The 10,828-nt window shown below is 38.1% G+C and overlaps 1 long non-coding RNA gene across 1 annotated transcript; it reads left to right on the forward strand.

The window, feature by feature from the left end:
- The first annotated feature begins 8,288 nt into the window (after positions 1-8,288).
- LOC145168749 (uncharacterized) lies at positions 8,289-10,263 on the forward strand. The gene is made up of 4 exons (XR_013742059.1): positions 8,289-8,546; positions 8,638-8,722; positions 9,555-9,618; positions 10,213-10,263. It is a non-coding gene; the product is annotated as an uncharacterized LOC145168749 (long non-coding RNA).
- The last annotated feature ends 565 nt before the right edge of the window (positions 10,264-10,828 follow it).

Raw genomic sequence — 10,828 nt, forward strand, 5'->3', positions numbered from 1 at the left:
ACTCCTTCAGGTAACGAAAGAATCGGTGCTTCACACAATATCTTCTTTAACTTCTCAAAGGCTTCCTTATGCTTCTCATTCCAAGCATAAGTAGCTCCTTTGTGGGTCAAAGCTGTTAATGGAGTAGCGATCGAAGAAAAGCCTTGGATAAATCGGCGATAATATCCGGCTAATCCTAAAAAGCTTCGAATCTCCGTGGGACTTTTTGGTTGTTCCCACTTCATCACAACTTCAATCTTTGCTGGGTCAACCATTATCCCTTCTTGGTTAACCACATGACCCAAAAATTGGACTTCTTGAATCCAAAATTCACATTTGGAGAACTTTGCATACAGCTTCTCCTCTTTCAGAACTTCTAGCACTTCACGCAGATGCTTTTCATGCTTCTGCTTGCTTTTCAAATAGATCAAGATATCGTCTATGAATACTATCACGGATTTATCAAGGTATGGTTTACAAACCCTATTCATCAAATCCATGAAAGCTGCTGGGGCATTGGTTAATCCGAACGACATAACCAAAAATTCATAGTGTCCATATCTTGTTCTGAACGCAGTCTTCTCGATATCCTGCTCCCTCACCTTTAGTTGATGGTACCCTGACCTAAGATCGATCTTCGAAAAATAGCTCGATCCTTGCAACTGATCGAACAAGTCATCGATCCTCGGCAACGGGTACTTGTTCTTTATCGTCGCTTTATTCAGCTCTCTGTAATCGATGCACATTCTCATGCTCCCGTCTTTCTTCTTTACAAATAACACAGGGGCTCCCCAGGGTGATGAACTAGGTCGAATGAAACCTTTGTCCAATAACTCTTGAAGTTGTGTCATAAGTTCTTTCATTCCGGTTGGTGCTAATCGATATGGTGCTTTTGTTATCGGCGTCGTTCCTGGTAACAAGTCGATACGGAACTCCACTTGTCGATTAGGGGGCAATCCGGGAAGATCTTCGGGAAAGACTTCCGGATAATCACACACCACCGGAATATCCTGCACCTCCTTCTTTTCCTTCTTAGCATCGATCACAAACGCTAGATATGATGTACACCCCTTGGCCAAACACTTTCTGGCTTTCATTAGGGAAATGATTCCAGAATTTACTCTGCGTTTGTCTCCGTACACCATAAACGACTCTTTCCCTGGCGGGTTTACTTTAACTATCTTCTTCCTACACATTATTTCGGCATCATTGGCGCTAAGCCAATCCATTCCTAAAACTATGTCGAGACCATTTAACTCGATAGACAATAATTCATCGTGGAACTTATTCCCATCCAAGTCAATGATGATGTTTTTCATACGATGGCTAACAGGTACAAACTTACCACTAGCAATCTCGACTAATAAGGCATTAACTAGTCTATCTACAGGCAAAGCTAGTTTTCTACCAAATTCATGCGATATAAAGGAGTAATTGGCTCCAGAATTAAACAAAATTTGGGCAGGCAATTCGTTTACGAGAAAGGTACCTGAAGCGACATCGGCTTCTTCTTTCGCAGCTTCGAGTGTCATCTGAAAGGCTCTCGCCTTCGGCTTTGGTGGCAGATTGGGTTTTGCTGCGTCCTTCCTCTTCGGGCAATCCCTCAAAATATGCCCTTCTTCATGGCACCCATGACAGACGTTATTAGTGAAGGTGCAATTATTGGCATAATGCCCTGGCTTTCCACACTTGTAACAAGTGAGTTCCACGCTGCACTTCCCAGCATGTTTCTTCTTGCACCTGTCACACCATTTGGCTTCGGCTCTTCCTCTAAATTTTCTCGAACCAAACTTCGAGAATTTGTTCTTTTTTTTGGAACCTGACGTTCCTTCCAACTTTCTCTTTTCGCCAACTTCAACCTTGCTGGCGGCTCTCCCCTTGATCATATCTTCAACAGACTTGGCAGCCCAGATAGCTGCCTCCAAAGTAAGTACCTGACGTACTGGCACCGCATACTCCCATGGAAGTCCCTTTGCGTACCTGTCAATTTTCGCCAGCTCATCTCGGACAATACACAAAGCAAACTCCATTTTGTCTGTGAAGTTATTCTTATACTCGTCAACGGTCATACTCTCCTTCTTCAACGTTAGAAAATGGTTTTCTAACACAAGTACGTTTTGGGCCGAGCAGTACTTGCGCTTAAAGTGCACCAAGAGCTCTGCCCAAGTCATTTGCAGTGGCTCATTAGGGCTTAGGGTTTTCCCCAATGTGTTCCACCAACGAGCAGCACTACCCCTGAACTGACGCACTGCAAAGGTGGTTTGTAACTTGCCTTAGCAATCATAAGTCATGAAAGCCAACTCCATTTCTGAGATCCAGTCCATAACTCCGACATGATCTTCTTTTCCAGTGAAGGTTGATGGCTTGCAAGTCATAAAGTCCTTATACTTGCACCCATTTCTCTCCACTCTGCCCTCGTGGTTATTCCTCCCAACCACAAGCGGTTCACTATGACCAACCGATCTGCTGTTGTTCCCTTCTTCAGATCGATCGTCATTTAGTTCACGTTGTTCAACAGGAACTGAAGGTTCATCCCTGTTGTTCAGCAACATTTGCCTCAACTCCTCCCTCTGTTCAGCCATCATGGTCTGAATCACAGCTCGTACTCCAGCCATGTTGATGGGTTCGGGTGCAGCTCCTACTATCGGCACCTGTTCCACCACTTGAGGTTGAGGTTGTTGGTTTCTGTTTGCATTTCCTGCTCCACTTCGAGTTCTTGCCATTACAATCTATATACCGAATAAGGCGAATTTAGGTCTTTATCCTTGTTAGACATGTCAATTCCTTTATCACTCTGAAACGTTTACATGTTAGTTCTAATCTCGTAATCATACGCTTAGAATCCTACACACATAAGGTTTCCAGATCCGGTCGGCAACAGACCATAGATCCGAACAAATAATGGCATATATGGCAACATATAGCATTTAGCACATAATGGCATTTAAGGCACCTTTCCTAAAATAAACTAGTGCTCGTGTCTAAAATATGGTAGACACTCACCTCATAATCATCACTTAGCATTCTAAGTTTAAGTCTAGAAATTCTACAATTTCTTAGTTCGCTTAAACTAATGCTCTGATACCAACTGTGACATCCCCTAATTTCTCGGCCAGAAAAGACCGATTTAATTTATGCTTTTTAAAATAAAATCAGAGAAATCTTTTCAAAAGATGTTGCGGAATAGGTCCCCAAAATAAAACATGATAAAAGTTTATCAAAACCCTTCTTTAAGAAGGTGTATATTTTCCATATATATATCAAAACCTCGGGATGTCATGTTCCGATACAGATCAAAAGCATAAACAAGACATTATAAGCCTTACTACGGTTATTTACAACTACTGGCCTATAATCAAAAATCTCTCATCGTCCTCCGACTATGCTCGGGGTCCACTACCTGTAATCATAAAAAGCTGAGTGGGTCAGGGTTGGGAGCCTGGTGAGCATATAGGGTTTTCAACCCACAATAATAATAACATATTAAGTTCACCAATCAACAATAACCCTGATTACCCATTCCCGTTGTCCTCACTTTACGTCCCTAAACACCTAACACAAGGGACTTAACCTAAGGAATATCATCGGGTTGGACACTACTGCTAAGGGGACTCCTCAGCCATACATGTCCTAAAGGCAACGATGAGGGGGATTGGAGTACACCAATGAACATTTAGTTCATCAACACCTACAAGTTGCGAACTTGCTAGTGTACCACTGGACTGTCTAGAAAGGTCCGTGATCGTTATCTATACCCCGCTAGACGACTACAACAACACCGACACCGAGGCCTCTCATCATTTTAACACCCACCGACTATTTTGTCTACCCATGTTCTACCCAACATATTTGTAGATAAAATACATATACAGTTTAAAACTTGTATAAAACATCAATTCAACAGTCACCTCAAATAAACAATTAACATATTTACACATAACACGTATTTTAAGGTAAATACTTCATATCTATGTGTAAATTGAAAGTAACTACACACTCACTTGTTTTGATGAAAATCGGACAACAATTCATTTCCTAAAACGATCGTTTCTAATAAAACCGAGAGTTTTATTGAGAAACCGGGCTCTGCAAAAGTCGGGCTTCGAAACCGAAAAGATAAATTTTCCGGGCTTCACGGGCACTTCGTGGCATATTCTGGGGCTTATAATTGATACCGGGGGTTCGGGGGATGTTAATATGAAAGAAATATGGGTTTAGGGGCTAAAAGTGACAAGTTTTTAAAATACCCCCGGGAGGTCTCGCACCCTTCTATTTATAGGGGCGAGCCTCCTGATCCAACCGCTGAGAAGAAGCCACGCGTCGCAGATCCGAAGCTCGTAGGGGATGGCTCGCATGAGGCTGCACATGCGAAGGCCTCGCTGTCCTCTCCTGATTGGACCGAGGTCTACTGGTCCGAAGTAGAGGCATCGTGGCAGCTTGCGAGGGTTCGGTGTCGTGCAAGAAGGTACGTGTCGCATCGCTACTGGACCGCTTCGGATAAGGCCAGGTGCTCGGATGACTCAGTAGCTCGGACACGTGGCTCGCCTGACTCACCAATCTCGGACACGTGGCACGTTCTAAGCGAGGGTGACGTGGCAAATCGTGACTATGCGAATTTTCTCGGTTTTTGTGCAAAAACTTCTAAAATCCATAACTTTCGCATACGAGCTTCGTTTTTGACGTTCTTTATATGCACGCGTAGGTAAAATTACACTCTACAACTTGCGTTTAGACTTCGTCGGCTAATTTTGATTTAATTTTTATATTATTATTTTTAACAGACCGGGACAGGAAATCCGTTAAAAATTTATAACTTCTTCATCCGACGTCCGTTTTCGTCAGACTTTTTACCGTTGTGCTACTATTTACGAGACCTTCGATTCTCGTTTAGGTCGTGTCGGCTAAAAATCACTCGATCTAAAATTCGTGTTTTTAGATGTCTACTGCTAAGCTGAAACTTCGAAAAATCATAACTTCCTCATACGAAGTCAGATTCGGGCGTTCTTTTTATCGAACTTCTCGGTTTAACGAACACTACGAGTTTCGTTTAGATCACTAAGGCTAAAAAGTAGTTTATCGAAAACTCACTTTTTACGACATTCAGCACCGAGCCGGTTTTGTCGTGAAACTTCGACATGTCATAACTTCTTCGTTATAACTCGGATTTCGGCATTCTTTATATATCCGTAATCCTTGTCACGACCACTATAACTTTCTTAATAGATATCAGCTTTATCAAAAATTTAATTTTGACGCTCATTTTTATTCTTTATTAATTAACTCCTAGTAATTAAGCATAAAACACATAAAACACATAGAATTCACATAATTTCTTTTTCATTTCTTCAAAATGAGTTACCCTATAATCTATGTTGAAGTTACCCTATTGTTCATCTGTTTTAGACTTAGTTTGTCTACTTTTTAGAAAAAGTCTATGTAGTAGATTTAAGTAAGACATATCTTGTTTTTCGTGAGAAGAATTATTCATTCCTAGTCACACGTTTAAAAAAAATATTCAAAATTAAAGCATAAAGATGTTGTATTTTTTAAACAAACTCCGATTAAGAAAAAAAACTCAAAAAGTTCTTTTATTATTTATTGAGTTATATTTTCAAGGGACCCTATTTTCAAATGAGACCACCTTATTGTATTTCGAAAATCCTACATAATATGAATCAAAACATTTTAGTTACCTTCTTGTATGCTAACTTCTTAACACAAAGGAAGCATACCCGATGCGATAAATTTAGCCAACCCAATAAAACCAGCAGGGTCACAGTTGGCCAAGCATACCAACAAGTGATGATGATGATACTAATCATTGTTATGCACATATAAAGAGTCAGGTTCATCATAAACGAAAGGAACACATTGATGTTTGTTTGATCACTTGATGTCTGAAAAGATTGAACAAATAATCATAAGAATAGTTTGCGTACATGTTAACAGTTCGTCCAACAGAAAGTTACCCACACTGGAATGTATGTCAAGTTGCATTCTATGAGGAATGTAATCGATTTCAAGGTTGGACCTCTTGCGTATAAGGTCTAAGAGATGATGTTTTTAAAAGGAGCAATACAAAAAGGTAGGTAGTGATATGCATTTATCTATTAATGGGGCTTTCACATGTCTTCTATTTCCTATTCTTATTAGAACCTACATTTGTTACTTTCAATTTTTGGAAAAATAGAATAAGCAACAACATATGTTATTCTTGATTGCATACTAGTTAACAATCAATTGGACCAGGAAAGAATTATTCTCTCTGCATTTTTCTGTCATTTTTAGAGTTCCATAGTTGAGCAAATAGCTTCACAACAAGAATAATCAGAAAACATTTAACTACTTCAAAACAGGGGTAGACTCAAGATTTGAAACCAACGAAGTGGGAGTGATCTTGAGGTTACTGTACCATGAAATACGTTTTCTGTCCTCAGTGCATAGTTTTGTCTTTTTAGCGACATGAATCTCTCTCTATCTCTCCTTTTTTTGCTTTTGTTTCATATTCACAGATGAACAACAGTTTCTACAGTTGGTAATTGTGATATTTAGATGATTATCACCATACTGTTATCGCCACTTTTAGTTGAGTAGAAACTCTTTGGCAGAAAAGTAGGTAAAAGTTAATAATTCGTGCAAATTATTCAAAGTTCAAATACATCAACATCTTCAAGTGGAGCAGCTACTACACCTTGATAAATGGGTTAATTTTGAGGGGCACTTCTAGTTCCCTCTTCCTCTGTAGCTTCAAAATATGTTAAACGACTTAAGATGAGCTTATTCGGATTCGTGAAGAGAGTAAAACAGAAGTATCTAATATGACGAAAGAAAATTTTGTTTTGTTGCAGAGGTTGAGTGATACTGAAGCCACTAATAGTCGCCTTAAGGTAATAATAAAAAATAATAATAATGATGATGATGTGTTAATAAGAAAAAGATTGAAATTGGAACTTATGTATGACAAAGTGAGATGAAGAGTGAATTGGATCGATTTAATTTAGAAAAAAAAGAGATGTGTGAACAAACGCAAGAAATAGAAAGTCAACTGGAGTGGCTTAGGTCAGAACGAGATGATTTAATTGCTAAACTTACTGCTGAAAAGAAACTATTTCAAGAAAGGCTTCATGATGCAGAGACACATCTTTCTCAATTGAAATCCCACAAACGTGATGAGTTGAAGGTACTTTTTTAATTTTTTATCAATAAAAAATCTTAACAGTAAAATGACAAAAAATGAAACGTGGTCATTTTGTTTCAGAGAAGAACAAAGGAGAAAATTGCTCTTGCTAAAAGACTAAGAAACGCGGAAGCAACCAGAAAAAAATTTGATGATGAACTGAAACATTATGCAATGGAGAATGTAAGTCGGGAAGAAATCCAACAGTCACTAGATGACGAAATCCGCCGGCTGACACAGAACTTTGACAACTGAAATGGTTGTGACAATATGTCGAACACCTGGAGTGTATATGTGACAACCGTCAAATTTCGGTCAAGTCAAAGTCAAACAAAGTCAACAAGTCAAACCGGTCAACTCCATTAACCCTTGTATGTTAGGGTTTACATTATACAATTCGCTATTTCAATGAGAAAACATCATTTGAAAAATTCATGTGTTTGATTTTCCTTAGCCTTAACAGTGCTAAACAACGAACCAAAGCGATAAAACACTATTGCACAATCATCGGGATTGTGTAAGACACTAAATCATGGCTTAACGGGGTTTATGGACCTTTCGTTGCGAAGCCGGACACTCAAAAAGATCACAAACGAAACCTCTCACAATCTCTTTCACTCAACCTCTCTCTATTAAAATCTCTCCCAAATCTCTCCCGAATCTCTCCCAAATCTCTCTCAAAAGTTCCTTTAAATTTTTGTAATCATTCGGGCCATCCCGACCCTTAACTGGGTCAAAAACCACTTGAAACGGGGTAAAAACGGGTAAAATAGGCTTAAGGACCCAAAACTGAAGCTTCAGGACCGAAGTCCCTGTCATAAAGGAAGACGACACACATTTGTCTGTCATAACCTTACGACGCGCGTGTTGATGACACGCAATGAGTATCAAGGAAGCCCCTGTCATAAAAGAAGACGACATGCATTTTTGCGTGTCATAATGTTTCCGGTTTTTCGACTATGACTTTGTTTTAGGCCCGTTTTTCATCATTTTAACGCGGGATTTTCACCAAAAACTTTATTTTTACAGGTAGAACTCTATATGTCAGTAATCCCCACGTTTTTAGGGCCATTCATACCAATAATTAGTAGGGGAGGTGCTTGAGGTGGAAAGATGACTTTACTTTACTTTATGTCACATGCCACCACTCACACCCACTACATGGCCAACTCTTTCCCACTACATGACCAGCTCTTACCCACTACATGACCAACTCATACCCACTACATTACCAGCCCCACTCCTTGTCTAAGTATAAAAACCCATCCCCTCTCTTCATACTTCTTTCATTCTCTCATTTTCCTCCAAGGATCACACTCCAAATTCTCTCACCATTCTCTCTCCATTCCAAGACTTCCAAGGCTGATTATCAAGCTTTCTTCCACTCTTGGTAAGTATAATTCATTCTTCCTATGATTATTACACATCCTTCTACTCAAAATCATAAGAATCTTACACAAACATCGTCACCTTCATGTTAGGTTCTCGATTCGTCAAGGCATCTTCTAAGTGTTCTTGGGTTGAACACTTCTCTTCTCCAACATCCATCCTCTAATAACACATAAGGTGAGTTCATACCGATATATTTTCATGTTTTTCTTAGGTTTTAAGGGGGGGAATACAAGTTAAAACACCAAAAACACAACTAAACTCATTTAACAGTCTTCAACAGAAACGTTTAACTCCATTCACGGACTGTTTTGGTCAACTTAAACATTTTAGTTTTCAAAACTGTTTCAGACACATATAGTTCAGATTCATACCTTTAAAATGACTACTTGCACATCACCATATGAATTTTCTACGATTTATGGTGATTTTTACAAAACTGTCTATCATTTCAGAAACAAAACCGGACCAGTCTGTGAATATGAATATTTTCACACAAGTTGGAGATCACTAAAAATCATGAGAAAATTTATGAACAAACTAGACACACTTTCTAAACTCTCAGAATTTGCGGTTTTTGATTTAGACCTTTGATGATTTTTCTATAAATTTTCTAAGAACAGTAACAGAAACGTTATTACTAGAAAAATACCATCAATTTCATTTACGCCTTGTAACTCGTTGAGCAAGGTGTATATCATTATGTAATCATATATTATTACATTATATGTCATTTTGTCTTGGTAATTAGACATACATCAGAAAACAAATGGATTTTTACCTTCACAAGTATGGTAAATAATTAATTTTTATAAACAAAGTTTACATTCATTATACACAAACATTTGGTAAACTATGACAATTATAGTTTATGAACACTACTACTACCCTTGTTGTGATAAACTATAATAGGTATAGTTTATGATACATTTACATAACAAACTATAATTTGTATTAATATTGTATTCTCGTTTAGCAGTTCCTAAACCAAAACTATTAATTATATTAGGTTCTACGCCATTTTGACCCGAACCGTCTATCGTACGACACACGCATTTCGTTTTGGGACTAAAGTGAGTAATCTACCCCATATTTTATAATTTTCAATACTTTTGGAGTGTATCATGTGGTTCTAATATGTTCCAACTTCATTTTATTGTTTTATCACAATTGAGACATTGTTGGGACATTTATACGTGAGTCATTAATTGTATAACTATTGTTTGTTTACGCTACATGTACTTGTAGTGCATTATCATTTTTAGTCTAATCTCCATGACTATGCCCGTATTCTTGAGGTACGTTATGGACAATAATAGCGCTATTGGGTTGACCACCCCGCCTTGGGACGCTAAGGTGATTGATCGCACGTGGTTGAGTGTGTATGATGATTAGATGCTCCATCCTATATATATTTATATATATATATATATATATATATATATATATATATATACATATGTATATATAGGGTGAGGACTTATTGTTGTTGTTATCATTTGTTAATCAATTTTTGATTTATAAACCGTTATCTCAAATACAATTGTTTGCCGACTTCAAAAGAAAACAAATTTCCAATTATAAAGGTTTCAACTTCACAATTTTCTCTACTAAAATTAGATTACACACCAACTCTCGTAGTTGACCTGTTTTTACCCATGATGCAGATTTGAAGAATGAAGTTGATGAAAAATAGGTTGTGCCTTAGAAATCCACAAGACTATTTAAATTTGATGTAATAAATGTTGTTCATATTTGGATTTGTATTTGTATGTTGTGGATCTTGTTTGCATACTTAGTACTTAATTGAATCTAATCATATTATAACATAGTTGTCATGAGACTTTGAACAATATATCACGCCTCGATCGATTCCGACAAGGATCGGGGTGTGACAGATTGGTATCAGAGCCCTTGAATATAGGGAATTAGGTTAATTGCCTTGACCTAGTCTATAGCCTCTAGGGTCCTCTCGTATGCTAGTTTATAAAATGCACACACAACTGCATGCAATTCACACTTAGAAAATCCTAGGAATACCATTGTGTGTTAATTGCTCCCTTATGTGCATACGTATTACTCCTGACACTTATATGTGTGCATACACTTGTGAATATTCTCCACTTTCTCTGAAAATCACACACATACTCAAGTTGTTTAACAAAATGTATATACATATATGTATTCCTTAGAGCTCATAGGAAATTCAAAGTCATCCACTCTAGTTGGGTAGGATCATAGTAATGGACGCGTAGTAACTGGAAGGGGGAGGTGCCGGTAGCC

This window comes from Lactuca virosa, chromosome 4, assembly GCF_052849685.1.
Source record: "Lactuca virosa cultivar CGN04683 chromosome 4, Lactuca_virosa_CGN04683_v6, whole genome shotgun sequence".
Lineage (NCBI taxonomy): Eukaryota > Viridiplantae > Streptophyta > Magnoliopsida > Asterales > Asteraceae > Lactuca > Lactuca virosa.